This window comes from Salvelinus sp. IW2-2015, linkage group LG4q.1:29 (genome assembly GCF_002910315.2).
Source record: "Salvelinus sp. IW2-2015 linkage group LG4q.1:29, ASM291031v2, whole genome shotgun sequence".
NCBI classification, from domain to species: Eukaryota; Metazoa; Chordata; class Actinopteri; order Salmoniformes; family Salmonidae; genus Salvelinus; species Salvelinus sp. IW2-2015.
This window is the reverse complement of record NC_036842.1, coordinates 61,999,323-62,022,072: the sequence shown is the minus strand read 5'-3', so window position 1 is coordinate 62,022,072 and position 22,750 is coordinate 61,999,323.

The window sequence follows — 22,750 nt, the reverse complement described above, 5'->3', positions numbered from 1 at the left end:
TATACGTCCACCAAGACGTGCGAGGCATTGGAAAACCTCCATGGCCTTTGTGGTTGAATCTGTGTTTGAAATTCACTGCTCGACTGAGGGACCTTACAGATAATTGTATGTGTGGGTTACAGAGATGAGGTAGTCATTCAAAATGTATGTTAAACACTTTTATTGAACACAAGAGTGAGTCCATGCAACTTATTATCGGACTTGCCAATGGGGCTGAATACTTATTGACTCAAGACATTTCAGCTTTTCATTTTTCATTAATTTGTTTAAAAAAATCTACAAACATAATTCCACTTTGACACTATGTTGTATTGTGTGTAGGCCAGTTAAAACTAAATCGAAATGTAATATATTTCAAATTCAAGCTTTAACACAACAAAATGTGTAAAAATCAAGTGGTGTGAATACTTTCTGAAGGCACTGTACGTTCTATAATTCATATGATATTGTACGACCTCTATTACATTCATAACCGTAATATATCATACTAAATGTATTGTCACAGATTTACTTACAGAATAATATGAATTGCCTTGAGACCACATTTGTATCTTTTAATGGATGATGATGCGTTCCTATGCTGATGTGAGTGTTCAGAAAAGGAAACATCAGTCTCCTCTTTTCCTCTCGCATCAATATTTCAGAGAGGCTGAAACCACGTTGACTAGGCGAGAAAAGGTGTCTGTTTCTCTTAAACCAGGCCACTGCATTTCTAAAGAGGGAAGTGTATAAACATAATTACTAATGTGCAAAATTCACCACACTGTTAAATTAACATCAGTTTACATTCTATTTGCAGAGGGATATTCTGAAACCCTTTGATCAATAACGTGCAGTACTACTAATCCAAACGGCGCTCTGAGATGTAATAATTCTAATTCCTCTCTCAGAACAGTGGGACTAAAGGAGCTAGAGGAGCTAGCCTACTGTTTCTTTTTCATGATTAATTCATTAGATTGTTTTTAGCAGTTTAGCCGCTGCTGGCTGCTGCCCACCACAAATCACAGCACTGAAGCAATGGATAGAGACAGAGACAGCAGCTGTCTAAGCAGAGGAGATGTATTTACAGACACGCTGACTGACGTTGCTGCTTGTGTCATGGAAACCACAGTCACCTCCACGTCAGCCACCGACCTGGCTGGTTTTAATGGCCAGTGGACAATAAATAATCTAAAATGGTCAGTGTGCAACTCAATGCTGGTTAGGGTTGAGATAATGAGGAAAAGGTCGGTTCATAAGCCTTTTTCAGGTTTCCTTGACTTCCTCTCACATCCTTCTCCTCCCTCTCTTCTTAACCWAAAGTCCAGCTGTCTAAAGTCTAATTAGCAGACTACAGCCTACAGCAGTGATCAAATATAACAAACAGTGAAGAGCCCATTGCACCACAAATATGGAACATTGACATGTAGCAGACTTGTGTTTCTTGAGAACATGCAAGGTGCTATTTGTGGCACAGCTCAACATGTACTCAACACAAACAAGGGCAAATAATCAAACACGTTTGCTATACAACACTGTCAGCCTAGATGATAATAACCATGGAAACAGTTCATCATCTTGCATACATCCACATCTTATATCACATTTTGAATCAACATACTATATCTGGATTGCCATATGAGATTGGATCTGAACTGAATAACTGGAATTAAATGAATAAATGGACTGGGCACCAGAATGTAAATAAACTCAGCAAAAAAAGAAATGTCCCTTTTTCAGGACCCTGTCTTTCAAATATAATTCGTAAAAATCCAAATAACTTCACAGATCTTCATTGTAAAGGGTTTAAACACTGTTTCCCATGCTTGTTCAATGAACCATAAACAATGAGCATGCACCTGTGGAACGGTCGTTAAGACACTAACAGCTTACAGACGGTAGGCAAAAGAGGCCTTTTTACTGACTCTGAAAAATACCAAAAGAAAGATGCCCAGGGTCCCTGCTCATCTGRGTGAACGTGCCTTAGGCATGCTGCAAGTGGGTGTGACGACTGCAGATGTGGCCAGGGCAATAAATTGCAATGTCCATACTGTGAGACCACTAAGACAGCGCTACAGGGAGACAGGACGGACAGCMGATCATCCTTGCAGTGGCAGACCACGTATAACAACACCTGCACAGGATCGGTACATCCGAACATCACACCAGCGGGACAGGTACAGGATGGCAACAACTGCCCGAGTTACACCAGGAACGCACAATCCCTCCCTCAGTGCTCAGACTGTCCGCAATAGGCTGAGAGGCTGGACTGAGGGCTTGTAGGCCTGCTGTAAGGCAGGTCCTCACCAGACATCACRGCCAACATCGTCGCCTATGAGCACAAACCCATCGTTGCTGGACCAGACAGGACTGGTAAAAAGTGCTCTTCACTGACGAGTCACGGTTTTGTCCCACCAGGGGCGATGGTCAGATTCACGTTTATCGTCGAAGGAATGAGCGTTACACCGAGGCCTGTGCTCTGGAGCGGGATCGATTTGGAGGTGGAGGGTCCGTCATGGACTGGGGCGGTGTGTCACAGCATCATCGAACTGAGCTTGTTGTCATTGCAGGCAATCTCAACGCTGTGCGTTACAGGGAAGACATCCTCCTCCCTCATGTGGTACCCTTCCTGCAGGCTCACGCTGACATGACCCTCCAGCATGACAATGCCTCCAGCCATACTGCTTGTTCTCTGCGTGATTTCCTGCAAGACAGGAATGTCAGTGTTCTGCCATGGACAGCGAAGAGCCCGGATCTCAGTCCCATTGAGCACGTCTGGGACCTGTTGGATCGGAGGGTGAGGGCTAGGGCCATTCCTCCCAGAAATGTCTGGGAACGTGCAGGTGCCTTGGTGGAAGAGTAGGGTAACATCTCACAGCAAGAACTGGAAAATCTGGTGCAGTCCATGAGGAGGAGCTGCACTGCAGTACTTAATGCAGCTGGTGGCTACACCAGATACTGACTGTTACTTTTGATTTTGACCCCCCTCCCTTTGTTCAGGGACACYTTCTTCAATTTCTGTTKGTCACATGTCTGTGGAACTTGTTCAGTTTATGTCTCAGTTGTTGAATCTTGTTATGTTCATCCAAATATTTACACATGTTAAGTTTGCTGAAAATAAACGCAGTTGAAAGTGAGAGGACGTTTATTTTTTTGCTGAGTTTACAATCGAAGTAAACACTGGGTTTTGACAGTGACATTGAATGGAGTGTGGTCCTCCAGAGCTCTGGGCATATAAAGTAGGCCACTGTTGCGTGCAACAATGGTAATGGGCAGGCATACCATGGCGCCTCCATGAATTATACACAGGTGCCGTATCTGCACAAAGACAGCTTCACACCCGCTGTGAGGAGATAACCGCCCTACGGCCTGGGGTAGAGGGAGACCCTGTGACTCTACCTTTATGGCCAKACTGGAGACACAGAGCCATCTATCAATCTGTCCTCTGGAAACACAATAGGGTGGCCCACCCCAGAAAGGTACGGCACATCAAGGCAAATCCCGGCCCCACACACAATTGCATAGCTCCTATAGCCAGAGGCCTGTCATCAAACAAGAGTCAAAGATACACAGAGACATGACTAAGGTAATCATAGGCTAAAACCACAGCCTATTCACCAGTCTGAACCATGACTCTCTGAGTGTGCTTAAGATTAATGGCTTGACCAATTCTACTTTCAAGTTCTTGGATTCTGTTGCTTTAAATTGAATGTAGCTATTCAGGTTTATTTTGAGAGGCGAGTAGTGGGAGCAATGGGATCATTCTCCTTAAGTGTTATTAGGCTGTAACTTGAAATCACAGGAGCAGGGGCTTTTGTGCTGTTTGGACAAACTAAGGTGAATTGTTCCGAATCTGAAGTGGTGTTGAATTTGTGGAATTAATGGCTACACAAGGGGGGTGGGGATCTGCCTGTCACCCATTTCCATTTTGGTTGAGCGGGTAATGCTTTTCTGGCTCCGAAAATGCTGCTTTAAAACATGAGACTGACTGAAAGTGTGCCTTTAGGCCACAGAGATGACCAAAGTAACTCATTGCTAATCATGGAACAATGATCACCTGTCATTTTCTTTCATTATATTCAGTAGGCTTAGTGTGTGTGTGTGTGTGAGTCCTTCAGTCTACCTGAGAACTGCTTCCTGGTGAGAATTTTTCTATTACGTGGGACAATGATAAGTGATTGAACTCAAAGGGTAACTTGGTACTGTAACACTTTCTCAAAACAACACAACTCAGTGTAATGATAAGGTTGGCACACCACCAACCAGGCACATGCCAGGCAGCAGGCAGATTGCAGGGGGAGGTCGTCTGCGCTGCGGAGGGTCAAAACTCACGCTGACTCACAGATTAATGTTTAATTGGCCTGTAATTAAATTACTTCCTAAAAAACTCTGTGTGAATTATCTGGGCCAGACACCGTTTTCACTCTTCCCTTTTCATTGCATACGGCGTGACACTGAAAGGATGGATAAATATGATAACTGCTCACTTCACGCAAGTGCGGCGGTTCACATTCTTGCCTCTTTTTATGGAGTCGTCATGCTCTGAGCAGGTTCAAATGAGGCGTGAAAGAGACTTCGTGAAAGGCCTATTAGCACAGAGAAGAGGGAGAGAGAGAGTGAGGTAAAGATACCCTTCAGGTATTACAGGCAGTCTGGGGGACGGATGAACTTGACAGGAGTCTGTCTGTCTGTCTGTATGTCTGTCTGTCTACCTCAATAAAATGTTCAATCAAATGCATTTATAAAGCCCTTTTAATCCTGACCAGCCCTGTTGAACTGTAATGTACAAATAGGGCTGTGCTGTGTAGAGCAGTTACGACAAAGAAAGATTGAATTCTTAATTATAGTGTCACCTGACCTCTTGAGCAGGTCTCTCCAGAGGTGGCACCACTGGTCCCAGAGTGGCGGGKCGATTTTTTCCCTTTTGATGATAGACCTAACCAGGTCTCAGAATAGTTGAGCATGCTCCAAAGTTGCCCCATTTATCTTTTACTGAAAACAACAAAACTGTAAGGAAATTCCAGTAGGCCTAGCCTAAAACATTTTTTTTTGCTTCATCCCCATCGTTTTTTAAGTAAAAGATGGGCAATGTATGGCAGCCGGGCAAGTTGAGGCTGCTCTGTGGTTGCACCGTGGATATCGGAGAGCGCGCTTTGCATTTTTTGCACAACTTGCGATATCCATGGATCTGATTGGTCAAAACACACACACACACAACCTMCAGCACTGTGATGAGAAGGAGGATGTGAAGCAGTTGACAAATCATAAGGCATGGCAAGTCAGTCTAAAATAACTATGCTTTGTCCTTCTTTTCAACACTTTTGCGTCACCATTTTTTATTAAACCAAATCAAGTGGTGCGTCTCTCTGTCCTTAAACAATCTCATAACAAAGCAACATGACACCAGACTGTTTCAATTGACCCCAGAGCCCTCTTTTCTAAAACAGCAAACATACTTGACACGGTTGTTCTCCACGCCGCCCTCCACATCATACATTGACCCAAAACCCATTAGTTAACACTGTAGCTCGAGGGGGATGTTRCTATATTATAGATTATGGACTGTAAAGACAAGAGACAAAGACTACAATGTATCAGAGGTTACTTAACTTTCAGCTCTGTCGATGCCTATTGGAAAATCCCAGGGTTGTCAGAACACTCAGGCATTATAGAACAATGTCTCTGTTCTCTATCTGTTCTCTGTCGGCACAACTATGCCACAGCATATAGCGCTGTCTCTCTGAACCTGCCTCTGAGTGGGCTTGAACCAGGGTCCTCTACATCGCCAACACACAAGACCGACCGCTTGACAACATGCGAACCGTTTGAGCAATACAAACTTACCAATTGGATAGCTCCATCGGCAACATTCCAAGCTAGCTGTGGAGTGAGGTTACGGTATGTTCTTAACTCCGTTACACTCACCCTCTTTAAACTTTCTCCAGTAGTAAAACTGCAACCATGGCATCCGTGACAGAGAGGGAGAAGCGTCCATCCATGTAGTAAGAGWGTCCAGCTAGCTATATTTCAGATATTACACATTTCTAATTTTGTTAGAAAGTCGTTTTCAATTCAAGTTAAGTGTACTGTTAGCTAGCTAGCTAACGTTAGCTGGCTGGCTAGCTAGCTAACATTATGTGTATGATCTGTGTAGTAATATTATTTGTATCTCAGAGCCATTTTTGCATTGCTAGTTATAGACTAACGTTAGCTAGCTAACATTGAACCTGGTTGGTTAGCTACCTGTAGATTCATGCAGGGTAGTAACATTATGAGTAGGGATTATGGTTCATTGTTTAGCTAGCTAGCTACATGTCTAAACAAAAGAGAATAGTTTATGATGTCACTGCAACAACTGTCGAGAGACTTAGCTGGTAAATTTGCTTTGGCTATCTAATRCGATTTCAGAGCACTCTCGTCRMAGTGTGGCAGAGTGCAGAATAACTGACAAATTAACAAACGCTCAACACCCGTTGAATATGGCAGATGTCAGTAAACGTTGGCAAAAAAAGCTTAATTAAATTGTTGCCAGCAGCACAGTTGCAGTCACAGACACTCRGGATAACATAGAAACAGCCTAACCAGCTCTGCTAGGGCGAGTAAAATTGTTAGAGTGAGCTGTTCTCTCATTTGTGTCTGGAAGTAGCTAGCAAGCTAGCCAGTTAGCTTGGGTGCTAACTGGCTAATGCCGGAAGACCTGTTTTCCTGTTCCCTCGTGTCGTAGCCCCTGTGGTCTTGGATGTAGATGTGGACATTCGCCAGGCTCTGGAGAGGGAACCTGCTCCTACTACCTGTCCTCCTTAGCGCATCTATGTTCCCACGAGGATAAAGGAGCAACTGTTGACCTGGGAACACACAGCTGTCATCGCTGGACATCCTGGGATCACCCGTACTATACAATCACTCTCCAAAAAGTATTGGTGGCCCACCTTGGCGCAGGAAGTTACATGCTAGGTCAACTCCTGTTCTGTGTGTGCCCAAACTATGTCTCCTCGGCATGCTCCAGTAGGGAAACTCCTTCCCYTGCCTCAGCGTCCCTGGTCTCATCTGTCCATTGKCTTTGTTACCAATCTCCCCTCCTCTGGTGGTTGTGGACAGATTCATGCCTGTTTATTCCTCTCTCTGGTCTCCCTACCTCTCTCCAGATCACCGAGGCACTGTTCCAGCAGGTCTTCTGGCGCTATGGACTCCCGGAGAACATCGTCTCCGACTGTGGACCCAATTCACTTCATGGGTATAGAGGGCTTTCATGGAGAAACTGGGGATCACAGTCAGCCTCACTTCCGGGTATGGGCCTCAGTCCAACGGGCAGGTGGAGAGGATGAACCCGGAGCTGGGGAGGTTCCTGAGGAGTTACTGCCAGGACCGGCAGGGGGAGTGGGCCCAATTCCTTCCCTGGGCGGAATTCACCCAGAATTCATTATGCCCCTGCTCCACCGGGCTTACTCCCTTCCAGTGTGTCCTGGGTTATCAGCCGGCCCTGGCTCCGTGGGCTCCGAGCCGAGGCCCCTGCGGTGGACGAATGATTCCAACTCGCAGAGGAGGTTTGGAGTGAGGCTCCAGTGTGCAGTCTATCAGCAGAATTTAACATAGATAACATAGAGCAAAAAGCTGAACCCCCGGTTTGTGGGGCCGTTCAATGTTCTCTGGGGGGTCAACAACAGTGACGTATAGGTTACAGCTTCCCAGTGACTACCGTATCTCAACTTCGTTTCATGTCTCCCTTCTCATGACAGTGGTTCCTGGTTCCCCCACGATGTTGAGGGAAGTCGTGGGGGTTGACTCCAGCACCTGGTGGACTGGGAGGGGTACGGCCCAGAGGAGCAGTTTTGGGTTCCAGGGGAGGACATTCTGGACCCCAACATCATCCGTGATTTCCATCTTTGCCGACCAGCCCGCTCCTCGTCCTCGGGGCCATCCCTCTGGCCGGTGTCGTCCTGCGGCTGCTTCCCAACTCCCAGTGACCACGTTACATTCCCATTGTTCCTCAACTGTAGTGTATGATATACCATTTCCTAGCTCTGAGTCTCTATTTTGATCCAATGTAAAAAATAAAATWAAATAAATACATTTTGCTACATAGGACCAAATCGAGCCAGTCGATCACAAATATGCATATCGATCACAAATATGCATATGCATATATCTTTCCATATTCTGAATGCATTCTCCATAGTCTACATTCTAGTCTTGAACCAATCAAATTTAAGGTACACAGTATTTAAAGGGATTGCTTTAGATAAATGAACAGAAAAACAAATTGAACAAAAACTCAAAGATCAAATTGGTAGGCGAGGTGTGTTTTCTGGGATTTAATTAAATTTATTCACTGCATGCAAGGGAGCCACACTCGCAAACCTTGTTATGCACCTCCATAAGMTAAGTCTGAATACCTACAACTGACAAGTGCATAGGAAAAGCAGGTATAGGAAAGGTGTAACTTTCCTAAGTCTGAATCGGCCCCAAAGAGTATAGAAAAACAAAAATGTGTGCCTCAAACTCCCAAACCCAACTGAAACAGAGAAATCCTTCCTCCTACTCAATCCTTTTGTCTGTGGGGAAACAAAGTAATACCTAACATAGGAGCTGAACAATACATACAGACTCAGATACATTAATGAAACTGCAACACTTCCTCACCTCCTGGCTTGTTCATTTACATGAGCCTCTTCCAAATCATTCTCAATAAACATGTGTAGCAGCCAGGGTTAATGTGGCTAATCATGAATTCCAGTGAATCAGAAAATATGCAACATTGTTTCCAAAACACCTATCATTTTCATCCCATTTCATTCTTATATTTAGTCATTCAATGACACTTCTCATCGATCATGTCCCTGCCAAGATTGTTTCAGCTAGAGACATTACAATGTGGTCGAAATACATRACATCCTGAACTTACACGCAACAGAGGATCTCTGGATCAATAAGTCTGCCACCTTAAGCCTGCTATATATACAGTACTCAACTCACTTGTAAACCACTGTTTGTCCTATATACCCAGATCATTTGACATACAGTATTCATGCTGTATACAGTAGTAGGAATACGAGACACTTGAAATGGAACGGATTGTTAAAAAGTCTCCCCTAAGCACCTCAGATGACACCCCTTGAAAGAGAGTGATTCTTCATTTGGGCTGATCTGTGACCCCCTAGCACCTCCCCCAGTTAGAGTAGAATAAGGCAACCTCAGATTTACACACAAGGAAACTTTATCGACATAAACAGGAATGAAATGGACATGGAAAGGTAATGGAATGGTAGTGTTTTTTTAACACACACACTGTCTCACTAGTCCAGAGATATGTCCAGATATTGCTGTGCAGGACAGAGGTGAGRTTGCTGATCGCGTGAAAATGTGTGACCTGCAGAGTCAGGAGGATGGGCAGATGTTCGGCCCCCTAACAACCAGCCCAGTAACTGCACTGGCAACCGCCATAGCAACCAACCAGTGGTCAGGGCCCTAGGTCTGACGTGCCAGTTTATGGTCCCTGGCTTGCCTGCTAGGCTTCAGTGGGTGAAGGAAGCCTACTGCAAGAGTTGGAAAGTTACGGAGTTTGTGTCCCTGAGAGAGGCCTGTGAGWATGATAAAACATTACTTTAGATTAGGGGTGGGAAATAATGTTGGCTCGAGGGCCACATAAGTTTTTTTTCACGGACCGATTTGTATATGGAAAGCAATTTGCAGGCCGGAAAAAGGGCATTTATTTTAATATATACTGTATACAGTCAAGACCAAAATGATTGGCACTTTTCCTGCAATTCTACACATTTTCATGTGGCGAGACAAACATGTTATAGCTATTCCACACATTTTGCAGTGAGGGTGAGATAATTTAGCATTTGTAAAGCCAATTTCCTGCAATTCCATACATTTTTTTTTTTTACATAAGAGAAAACGTTCCAGTTTTACAGCGAATTTCCTAGAAAAAAAAGTTTTTTATGACGTGTTCATATGCTATCAAATCAAATGTATTTGTCACATGTGTTATAGACAACAGGTGTAGACTAACAGTGAAATGCTTACTTACGGGTCCATTTCCAGCAATGRAGAGTAAAATATAAGAAAGACATTTATAAATAGAAATAGTGACACGAGGAATAAATACACAGTGAATAATGAATAACAAGTAAAAATAACATGGCTATAWATAGGTAGTAGAAAATAACATGGCTATATACAAGGAGTACCWGTACCAAGTTGATGTGCAGGGGTACAAGGTAATTGAGGTAGCTACTGTATGTACTGTACATATAGGTAGGTGTAAAGTGACTAAGCAACAGGATAGATAATAGACAGTAGCAGCAGAGTAAGTGGTGAGTGTGTGGCTTCAGTATGCATGTGTGTGCATGGGCGTATGCAGTGTGTGTGTGTGTGTTTGTTTGGGTGTTGGAGTGTCAGTGCAAATATGTGTGGGTATTGTTTTTATATAACCTTTATTTAACTAGGCAAGTCAGTTAAGAACAATTCTTATTTACAATGACGGCCAAACCCGGAAGATGCTGGGCCAATTGTGCGCCACCCTATGGGACTCCCAATCACGGTCGATTGTGATACAGCCTGGAATCGAACCAGGGTGTCTGTAGTGACGCCTCTAGCACTGAGATGCAGTGCCTTAGACTGCTGCGCCACTCGGGAGACCCGAYMGTACACGGAGTCAGTGCAAGAGAGTTAGTGCAAAAAAGCGTCAATGCAGGTAGTCCAGGTAGCCATTTGATTAGCTATTTAGCAGTCTTGTTTAGAGGTCTTATGGCTTGGTGGTAGAAGCTCTTCGGGTCCGGTTYGTTCCAGACCTGGTGCATTGGTACCACTTGCCGTGCGGTAGCAGAAATAACAATCTGTGGCTTGGGTGGCTGGAGTCTTTGACAATATTTTGCGCCTTCRTCTGACACTGCCTGGTATAGAGGTCTTGGATGGCAGGGAGCTCGGCCCCAGTGTTGTACTGGGCCYRACGCACTACCTTCTGTAGCGCCTTMTCGTGGGTGAACAGGGAGTCCAAGAGGGAACTAATCAACACCTGAGGGTCCACCGTTTTGAGAGTGGTAGATGTGTTGTTTGTGGTCAATTAACCATTTCTGTGAACTTGGGGTCATTGTCTAGCTGGATGATCCACTTGCAGCCAAGTTTTAGCCTCTTGGCTAAAATGTCCTAAGACTTGGTAGAGTTCATGATGCCATTGACATCTTTTGAGGCCAAACCTACCATTGGTGTGCTCTATTTTCATCTAATCTGACTATAGCACCCAGTTCCAATCAAGTGCCAATGCCGTTTAGCAAACTACTGGGTCCTCATTTATCAACCATGCATAGATGTCTTATTTAKTTCTGCCGTATGTTGAGATTCTAGGATTTTAGGACACACCATTTACAAGTTTTCATTGATAAATCAAAGCCATACTATATTTCTGCGCTCGTGAACAACAGTAGCAACAGCATATGAAGTCGGTAACCCTGATGTACCAACTTTTGTCTTTAGAGTCCGAACCGTTTGGGCTACAAATTAATATGACCCAGTGGCAACGTGTCATTCAGGGCAAGTGTTTCAGCCTAGCTCAGTGCTTTCAGTGGTGGTAGGGCAGCCAGCGGAAAATATAGAACGTAGGGGTTGGTAATGTTCTCTAGTTACGCAGTGATTGGCTCAGTGTTATGTCACTCATGGGGACACTACGTCACCACAAAATCTACAGGTAGAGCTCGAAAATMCAATCCCCTTGGATGCTGCCATATACTTACATTAGCAGTGTCCATCCAAGAAGGCTCAAGGTCATAGGCCACAGATAAAATTACATAAAATCACTTTATATCAACAGTAGCTTTGATTGGACTGATCATGTCAACATCATACTTTCAAAATCTTAGCTAGCAAGCTAAACAAGCAGTCATCGTCGTGCAGATCTACTGGCAAATAATTTTCAATCCTTGTCATATGAAGAGAAATTATAGATTTGCTCATCAGCCATTTGACATAAATATTACACAGCAAGTTGGAAATCGCAAATTCAACAATGAGGGCTAAGGAACCACAGCAGCCCCAGTTTCGATCCCAGGCTGTGTTACAGCCGGCCGTGACCGAGAGACCCATGGAACGGTGCACCATTGGCCCAGCGTCGTCCTGTTTAGGGGGGGGTTTGGCCGGCCCGGGATGTCCTTGTCTCATCGTGCTCTAGCGACTCCTTTTGGCGGGCCGGGTGCATGCAAGCTGACTTCAGTCGTCAGTTCGACAGTGTTTTCTCCAACACATTGGTAAGGCTGGCTTCCGGGTTAAGCAAGCAGTGTGTCAAGAAGCAATGCGGCTTGGCTCTCAACCTTCTCCGAGTCCATTGGGGAGTTGCAGTGATGAGACAAGATTGCAACTACCAATTGGATTTCCCAAAAAAGGGGGTAACGCAATGGGCCAGAAATGTTTGAATACATTGTCCATGCTGTCAATTCAGCATGACTTCTGCCGTATTCAAAACAACTGGGAAATCTCAGACTTCAGTGAGTTCAAGACAACTGGGAACTCGGATAAAACTAGCTCCGACTGGGAAAATACGGAAAATTATTTTGAACGGTCATCCAACTCGGATTTACAAGTCGGGATTTCGGGCCTCTTTCTAGAGCCCACAAGAAGGAACTGTTCAAGTGAGCACAGCACAACAAGGTGAGTCCAAAATTCTCTTGTATGCTGACACATATATGATGTAATAAGCCAGGGACATACAGTCGGAAGTTTACATACACTTAGGTTGAAGTCATTAAAACTCGTTTTTTAACCACGCCACAAATGTCTTGTTAACAAACTATAGTTTTGGCAAGTCGGTTAGGACATCTACTTTGTGCATGACACAYGTAATGTTTCCAACAATTGTTTACAGATTATTTCAGATTATTTCACTTATAATTCACTGTATCACAATTCCAGTGGGTCAGAAGTTTACGTATACTCAATTGACTGCACCTTTAAACAGCTTGGAAAATGATGTCATGGCTTTAAAAGCTTCTGATAGGCTTATTGACATCATTTGAGTCAATAGGAGGTGTACTTGTGGATGTATTTCAAGGCCTACCTTCAAACTCAGTGCCTCTTTGTTTGACATCATGGGAAAATCAAAAGAACTTAGCCAAGACCTCAGAAAAAAAATTGTAGACCTCCACAAGTCTGGTTCATCCTTGGGAGCAATTTCCAAACGCCTGAAGGTACCATGTTCATCTGTACAAACAATAGCATGCAATATAACACCAAGGAACCACACAGCTGTCATAGCGCTCAGGAAGGAGACGCGTTCTGTCTCCTAGAGATTAACATACTTTGGTGCGAAAAGTGCAAATCAATCCCAGAACAACAGCAAAGGACCTTGTGAAGATGCTGGAGGAAACAGGTGCAAAAGTTTCTATATCCACAGTAAAACGAGTCCTATATCGACATAACCTGAAAGGCCACTCAGCAAGGAAGAAGCCACTGCTCCAAACCGCCATAAAAAAGCCAGACTACGGTTTGCAACTGCACACGGGGACAAAGAACGTACTTTTTGGAGAAATGTCCTCTGGTCTGATGAACAAAAATAGAACTGTTTGGCAATAATGACCATCGTTATACTTGGAGAAGAAGGAGAGGCTTGCAAGCCGAAGAACACCATCCCAACAGTGAAGCACGGGGTGGCAGCATCATGTTGTGGGGTGCTTTGCTGCAGGAGGGACTGGTGCACTTCACAAAATAGATGGCATCATGAGGGAGTAAAATTCTGTGGATATATTGAAGCAACATCTCAAGATCATTCAGGAAGTAAAGCTTGGTTGCAAATGGGTCTTCCAAATGGACAATGACCCCAAGCATACTCCAAAGTTGTGGCAAAATGACTTAAGGACAACAAAGTCAAGTTATTGGAGTGCCATCACATACCCTGACCTCAATCCCATAGAAAATGTGTGGCAGAACTGAAAAAGCGTGTGCGAGCAAGGAGGCCTACAAACCTGACTCAGCTACACCAGCTCTGTCAGGAGGAATGGGCCAAAATTCACCCAAACTTACTTTGGAAGCTTGTGGAAGGCTACCCGAAACGTTTGACCCAAGTTAAACAGTTTAAAGGCAATGCTAACAAATACTAATTGAGTGTATGTCAACTTCTGACCCACTGGAAATGTGATGAAGAAATAGAAGCTGAAATAAATCATTCTCTCTACTATTATTCTGATATTTCACATTCTTAAAATAAAGTGGTATCCTAACTGACCTAAGACAGGAATTTTTACTAGGATTAAATGTCAGAATTATGAAAAACTGAGTTTAAATGTATTTGGCTAAGTGATGTAACTTCCGACTTCAACTGTATGTATACTGTAGCTAAAAAAGTAATACTAAGTGTGTTGTGTAGTAAGTTGTTAGTAGCCCATGTGCCTCACCCTAATAATTTGCTCCCTTTCCCCTCATAACTTACCCTACTGTTCTGATTTAGTGGTGCACCTTTAGCCTATAGCCGGTTTTAGAGAAATGTCATCATCAAATATAGTAAGAGCTTTCATTATCTGCTTATATGCCCCCATTATTTATCATACGGTTCTGACTTGGTGTACTGGGAGAATACTGTCAGAACGGCCCATGTTCTGAATTCTGTCGCTGTACATTTCAAAAGTGCTGAACAAATAGTTATATTGTCTACGCCCGTCCTAGCTCACTCTTAATCAAAATGACAGATGGCCTCTTATCTGCTCGTCGTCCCCTTATGTCTTAGTTTGTACATATCAATTGTTACTAGATTCCACATTTGTTTAATTAGGGTGGCCACATAAGCAATGTTTTTTTAAAGGCAGAAAAGGAGGCTGAATGAACTGTTTCGCTGCCAGACAAGGCTCCGCTGAGGTCTAGCAGTGGTAAGGTGTTGGGACTGCTGTTGGGACTCTTCTGTTGGGACAGCTTTATGTAGGCCCTAACAGTTTGTGGGCACCATGTATCACCATTATAGTGCAATTCATGTATTGTTTAGTGTTGTGTATTGGCTTTGCTGGCATGCATCTATAACATTTTTGGGGGGCTTTGCCCCACAAAGATTTACGTGCTAAAATCACCACTGATATGACCCCACTGTAGAAAGGGGAGACTCTCACAAACACGWTAATCTCCGTTTTGCTCTACGACCCCCAGAAGTGTCATGGGACTCGTCTAAAGGTAACCCATACAAATTAATAGAAGTATGGCGGTAGTTRTGTGCCAACAAAAATAAGAGGTTAAATATGTGTAAAAAACGACATCATTTCCTGAGCTTTCTTATATCTCTTAGATATAGGACAAATACTTCAAAACCGTATTCCTTATGTTCATTTTTTTGACTGTCTTGTTTTGACATTTCTGAATGTGTTTTTCGTTTCTATAGACTATATTAGTAAAGGGAAAATGCAATATTGTCAAATTATTTTTGTATATATATTTTTTTAAACCTAAAGGGGTCCTAAAATTCCAAATCAAATAACTAAATTATCCATTGTGTGACCTTCATAAAACAATTCCATATGTCAGTTTCCTCCACCCTCCAACGGGTTAGACTTTTAAGAATTAATTGACATGGAGGTGGCAAGAAAACAATCAGACATTCTGAACATTTATTTATGCGTTTGACCGTTGTTCTGCTATAGTTTAACCACAGTTCCAAAAAATGCTGGTATGCGATGGAGAAAAACAGTAACTTAAAAAAGTAGAATGTCAATGCAGATTGAATTTTGCATTATTTTATTTAATAAGAATCGTTAGTAGTGCCAATCATTTTGACGCGTATCTTTTTTTGATTTTTTAAATTATTGTTAAACTAAATATTTTTTTTATGAGAAATTGTATTAGTATAAAATAACATTGTTTTCCTATTTTGTTTTGCATACAATATAGGTCAGTATTTGTATTATTTATTTGATGGTCTTTTTTACTCATCTTTATCAAGGGTGCCAATAATTTGGGTTGTGACTGTATGTCCATTATCATTTCTACATACATTTTATCTAGTTTAAGATGTTCAAGAGTGGTCAGAGTTTTTRTTTTGTCAAAATAATAATTAACCCAAAAAATGTCAAACCTCCTGCGGGCCAGATTGAAGGGCCTTAGTTTGCCCACATTCATCAGCAAGTCTGGCTGGCTGTGCAATTAAACTGACAGTCATATCACAATTAGATGTTATAATGTGCTGGTCTCATTAGCCTTTTATTAAAGTCTCAGTGCAGTCAAAAATGTGATTTACAGTGTTATGTACATATTTCCACATGATGAAGTTGGAATAATACTGTGAAAATTATCATAATGCCCTTTTAGTGTAAGAGTTGTTTTAAAAGACTGCTTGAAATTTCTGCCTGTTTTTGTGGGATGGAGTTTTGGCTTTCCGTGGTGACATCACCATGCGGTAAATTAGACCAATAAAAAAAAGAGTTTAAAATCTCTCTGCCAATAAGAGTACATTTTCAGTTTTCCCTTCCCAACTCAGACCATTCACAGACAGTCCTAGCAAAAWTCTTGCTTGAGAAATTGCCCTTTGCTAAAAAGCTATTCTTGTTTATTTTTGACTATTTTAATTGAAAACAATCACAATAAGGTACTTCATTCTTACTCAAAAATGATTTGATATTGAGATAAAATGACTGCATTGGACCCTTAAAAAAAACGAAACTAGAGGGGAAAAAAKCAATCCAAATAAAATGTGTCCCCACGACAGTGCACAAGTGTTATATGAATTCAATATTAAATTAAAGAAACATTTGATTTGTTTAGAAGCCTTGACCTCAAATGACATATTTCCATATTGAATGCAATTAACTGAAAAGTAGTCCTTGTAAAAATCTATGAATGTCTTGTCTGATGATGTTAACTGAGAGCTGTATGAATTTGTCCAATAAACAAGCCACATAACAGACAAGACTAATGCCCTCTATCCCAGGGGACATTCAAAGTATCTCTGGCCTGTGTGAGCTTTTCTTGCTTTAAGCAGAGAAGCTATTGTAAAACAGGAAAACTTTGAGGCTGGTGGGGGTGAACCACCGAGAAGTTGGCCTCCTCTGACACACTCACCCTTCTGTAGACAGAGCAAGACAAGAGCCCAGGGACTGAATTCTCTSTAGGCAACAATATGTAAGATAACAGACAGAGGCTCACAAGTGGAACAGAACACTCACTCACACACACTCTTACACAAAAACACAAATGCTTTCACACATGAATGCACGCACACACAAGGTTCCCTGCCAATGGCACTGCCTAAAGAGGCTATGAGGCATAACAMGATTGAATGCTTGAAGCTGAGGAAAAAACTAATTCCATGCCACAAAAAAAACAGCAGTTATCCACAGAGGAGTCTTGAGTTGACAGATTGGACCTTTCAGATTCGTTTTAAACATTTTAGGAACATTGTGACAGGCAGCTGTTGTCTGACCTAAAAACAGGTTAGATATTTCTCCTCCTCAAACATTTGATAAGTATTGCATTGCATAAAACAAGTGGTGGAAAGGGATGGAGAGATACACCTGCATTACTACCATATTCCTGTGGATTAAAGCTATTCAGTGACTGGATAAATGAGATAAAAAGCAGCACATGGGTGTCATCCTGTAATTATGAGCAACATCATAATCCCTTATATTTCACAGGGATCAGGCATTTTACTTACAAATCACTGGGGAACGGCAGTTGGTTTGAATTTGAGAAAGGAATGGCTAGAGGAGTTGAGGTAGAGGAGAAGGGTGAACGTCTGTATTTCGCTCCTGCATTCCCTCGATAGCCCTCACATACCAGTTAATGAAAAAGGGTTTTATCTGCTATGTGGCTCTCTTCATTCTTCTTTTTCCCTCTCTACAACCTTAATTAGACATTCCGAAGACAGGCTGCTGCCGCAATGTCTTTCCTAATTTTCTGTGTAAAATGAGGGTGAGATATTACCCATGATTGTGGCCTAATTAATACAACCTCACTAAAAGTTTGTGGAATGGAATGGAAAGGAGAGTGAGATAATCTCCGTCACTGTCTGATATGGCCTTGTAATGAGAAATATATTCAATAAGAATCTCAGCAATGTTCCAAAGTGCTTTTCACATTATCTGGTTTCAGGGAGAAAAAGTGGGCTTGATTCTTGGAAAGATGTCCTTGCCCCTATTGCACTGAATGAAAAGGCTTTAGTCTCATCATGACGAAAAAAGGAACAAAGAATAAAGTATGAGTAATGCAAGTTTTTCACCTCTGAAAAAGTCAATTGAAAGTTGTGTGACTGTATTGCGAGGACTTGGCAGACCTCAGTCAATAACTGATATCCAACTCAAAGGGACACTCCCTGTGAATGGATCGCTCCACTGACCACAATGGACTGCTGCGGACACATCCTAAGAGAATGATCACTGCAGGAGAGATAAAAAACGGGTGATCCTCAGCAATTTCTGCTGCCATACAATTGCTGATGCTCAGCTTTCCAATTTAACAGCCACACATTTTTTTAGCATCACTCCAATACACACATTTCACTTGTGAGTTAGATAGATTATTCTATATATTTTCGAGGAAGTGTGGACCATCATTATCTGGACAGTATAGATTACAGTGCCTTGCAAAAGTATTCATTCCCCTTGGCATTTTTTCTATTTTGTTGCATAACAGCTTGTAATTGAAATTGATTTTTATTTGGATTTCATGTAATGGACATACACAAAATAGTCCAAATTGGTGAAGTGAAATTAAAAAAGTAACTTGTTTAAAAACATTCTAAAAAAAWAAAAAACTGAAAAGTGGTGCGTGCATATGTATTTATCCCCTTTGCTATGAAGCCCCTAAATAAGATCTGGTGCAACCAATTACCTTCAGAAGTCACATAATTAGTTAAATAAAGTCCACCTGGGGCCTCCCGGGTGGCGCAGTGGTCTAGGGCACTGCATCGCATCGCAGCGCTAGCTGCGCCACCAGAGTCTCTGGGTTCGCGCCCAGGCTCTGTCGCAGCCGGCCGCGACCGGGAGGTCCGTGGGGCGACGCACAATTGGCCTAGCGTCGTCCGGGTTAGGGAGGGTTTGGCCGGTAGGGATATCCTTGTCTCATCGCGCTCCAGCGACTCCTGTGGCGGGCCGGGCGCAGTGCGCGCTAACCGAGGGGGCCAGGTGCACGGTGTTTCCTCCGACACATTGGTGCGGCTGGCACATTGGTGCGCGCTGTGTTAAGAAGCAGTGCGGCTTGGTTGGGTTGTGCTTCGGAGGACGCATGGCTTTCGACCTTCGTCTCTCCCGAGCCCGTACGGGGGTAGCGATGAGACAAGATAGTAATTACTAGCGATTGGATACCACGAAAATTGGGGAGAAAAGGGGGTAAATAAAAAAAATAAAAAAAATAAATAAAAATGAAGTCCACCTGTGTGCAATCTAAGTGTCACATGATCTGTCACATAAAACGCTATGTCTGGCGCAAACCCAACACCTCTCATCACCCTGTGAACACCATCCCCACAGTGAAGCATGGTGGTGGCAGCATCATGCTGTGGGGATGTTTTTCCATCGGCAGGGACTGGGAAACTGGTCAGAATTGAAGGAATGCTGGATGGCGCTAAATACAGGGAAATTCTTGAGGGAAACCTGTTTCAGTCTTCCAGAGATTTGAGACTGGGACGGAGGTTCACCTTCCAGCAGGACAATGACCCTAAGCATACTGTTAAAGCAACACTCGCGTGGTTAAAGGGTTAACATTTAAAATGTCTTGGAATGGCCTAGTTAAAGCAGTTTTGCCTTGAAGAATGGTCAAAAATCCCAGTGGCTAGATGTGCCAAGCTGATAGAGACATACCCCAAGAGACTTGCAGCTGTAATTGCTGCAAAAGGAGGCTCTACAAAGTATTGACTTTGGAGGGCTGAATGGTTATGCACGCTCAAGTTTTCAGTTTTTTTTGTTGGTGTTATTTCTTGTTTGTTTCGCAATAAAAACTATTTTGCATCTTCAAAGTGATAGGCATGTTGTGTAAATCAAATGATACAAGCCCCCCCCCAAAAGTATATTTTAAATCCAGGTTGTAAGGCAACAAAATAGGGAAAATGCCAAGGGGGGTGAATACTTTCGCAAGCCACTGTACTGTTTAACTGATTTAAATCATGTAAGCACATTTGAAACTTGAGTTTATAGAATGGCTCAAAGAATGGGTGACAAAAGACATGCATAAAAACCCTAATGCACAATTAAAATATGAAATTAATATTGTCAGAGAAGTCTGTCATATGAATGATGAAAACTTATGAGCCAGAAAAGTGTGTGCTATTGAAACTGTCTGGGATTTCAAAAGTAATGAAATAATTAAATTCTACCTGAGCCAGTCTTGCTACCAGCAGTCAACTCACTTCCACAGAGAGATATGAGTGAAAACCCTCAGGAACACTGCAGCCTCAACCCAGATGCATGACCTCCATCAAAGCTGTTTAACACCTCTTAAGGATCGGACCCTTTTAAAAAAAAAAATTCATCTAAAATGACATACCCAAATCTAACTACCTGTAGCTCAGGACCTGATGCAAGGATATGCATATTCTTGATACCATTTGAAAGGTAACACTTTTAAGTTTGTGGAAATGTGAAATTAATGTAGGAGAATATAACACATTAGATCTGGTAAAAGATAATACAAAGAAAAAACATGCGTTTTTTMMTTTTGTTTTATCKTCTMTGAAATGCAAGAGAAAGGCCACACTGTATTATTCCAGCTGAGGTGCAATTTTGATTTTGGCCACTAGATGGCAACAGTTTATGTGCAAAGTTTTAGACTGGTCCAAAAAACCATTCCATTTCTGTTAAAAATGTTGTATCAAGACCACCAAAATGTGCCTAATTGGTTTATTAATACATTTTCAAGTTATTAACTGTGCACTCTCCTCAAACAATAGCATGGTATTCTTTCACTGTAATAGCTACTGTAAATTGGACAGTGCCGTTAGATTAACAAGAATTTAAGCTTTCTGCCCATATCCCTCTTTCTAAAATTATCTGCCGAAATTGTTGCAACCCCTATTACTAGCCTGTTCAACCTCTCTTTCGTATCGTTTGAGATCCCCGAAGATTGGAAAGCTGCCGCGGTCATCCAAAGATTTTCTATTGGGTTCAGGTCTGGAGACTGGCTAGGCACTCCAGGACCTTGAGATGCTTCTTACGGAGCCACTCCTTAGTTGCCCTGGCTGTGTGTTTCGGATCGTTGTCATGCTGGAAGACCCAGCCACGACCCATCTTCAATGCTCTTACTGAGGGAAGGAGGTTGTTGGTCAAGATCTCGCGATACATGGCCCCATCCATCCTCCCTCAATACGGTGCAGTCGTCCTGTCCCTTTGCAGAAAAGCATCCCCAAAGAATGATGTTTCCACCTCCATGCTTCACGGTTGGATGGTGTTCTTGGGGTTGTACTCATCCTTCTATTCCTCCAAACAGGCGAGTGGAGTTTAGAGCAAAAAGCTCTATTTTTGTCTCATCAGACCACATGACCTTCTCCCATTCCTCCTCTGGATCATCCAGATGGTCATTGGCAAACTTCAGACGGGCCTGGACATGCGCTGGCTTGAGCAGGGGGACCTTGCGTGCGCTGCAGGATTTTAATCCATGACGGCGTAGTGTGTTACTAATGGTTTTCTTTGAGACTGTGGTCCCAGCTCTCTTCAGGTCATTGACCAGGTCCTGCCATGTAGTTCTGGGCTGATCCCTCACATTCCTCATGATCATTGATGCCCCACGAGGTGAGATCTTGCATGGAGCCCCAGACCGAGGGTGATTGACCGTCATCTTGAACTTCTTCCATTTTTCAATAATTGTGCAACAGTTGTTGCCTTCTCACCAAGCTGCTTGCTATTGTCCTGTGGCCCATCCCAGCCTTGTACAGGTCTACAAATTTATCCCTGATGTCCTTACACAGCTCTCTGGTTCTGGCCATTGTGGAGAGGTTGGAGTCTGTTTGATTGAGTGTGTGGACAGGTGTCTTTTATACAGGTAACGAGTTCAAACAGGTGCAGTTAATACAGGTAATGAGTGGAGAACAGGAGGGCTTCTTAAAGAAAAACTAACAGGTCTGTGAGAGCCGGAATTCTTACTGGTTGGTAGGTGATCAAATACTTATGTCATGCAATAAAATGCAAATTAATTACTTAAAAATCATACAATGTGATTTTCTGGATTTTTGTTTTAGATTCCGTCTCTCACAGTTGAAGTGTACCTATGATAAAAATGACAGACCTCTACATGCTTTGTAAGTAGGAAAACCTGCAAATCGGCAGTGTATCAAATACTTGTTCTCCCCACTGTATATCTATCCTACCCCTGCCTTTCTTAGGTCTTCAAAAGCCAAGTTAACAAACAGATCACTGACCATTTGAATCCCACCGTACCTTCTCCGCTATGCAATCTGGCTTCCGAGCTGGTCATGGGTGCACCTCAGCCACGCTCAAGGTCTAAACGATATCATAACTGCCATTGATAAGAGACAATACTGTGCAGCCCGTATTCACGTCCTGGCCAAGGCTTTCGACTCTGTCAATCACCACATTCTTATCGGCAGACTCAACAGCTTTGGTTTCTCAAATGACTGCCTCGCCTGGTTCACCAACTACTTCTCTGATAGAGTTCAGTGTGTCAAATCGAGGGCCTGTTGTCTGGACCTCTGGCAGTCTCTTGGGGGTGCCAGAGGGTTCAATTCTCGGCGCGACTCTCTTCTCTGTATACATCAATGATGTCGCTCTTGCTGCTGGTGATTCTCTGATCCACCTCTATGCAGACGACACCATTCTGTATACTTCTGCCCCTTCTTTGGACACTGTGCTAACTAACG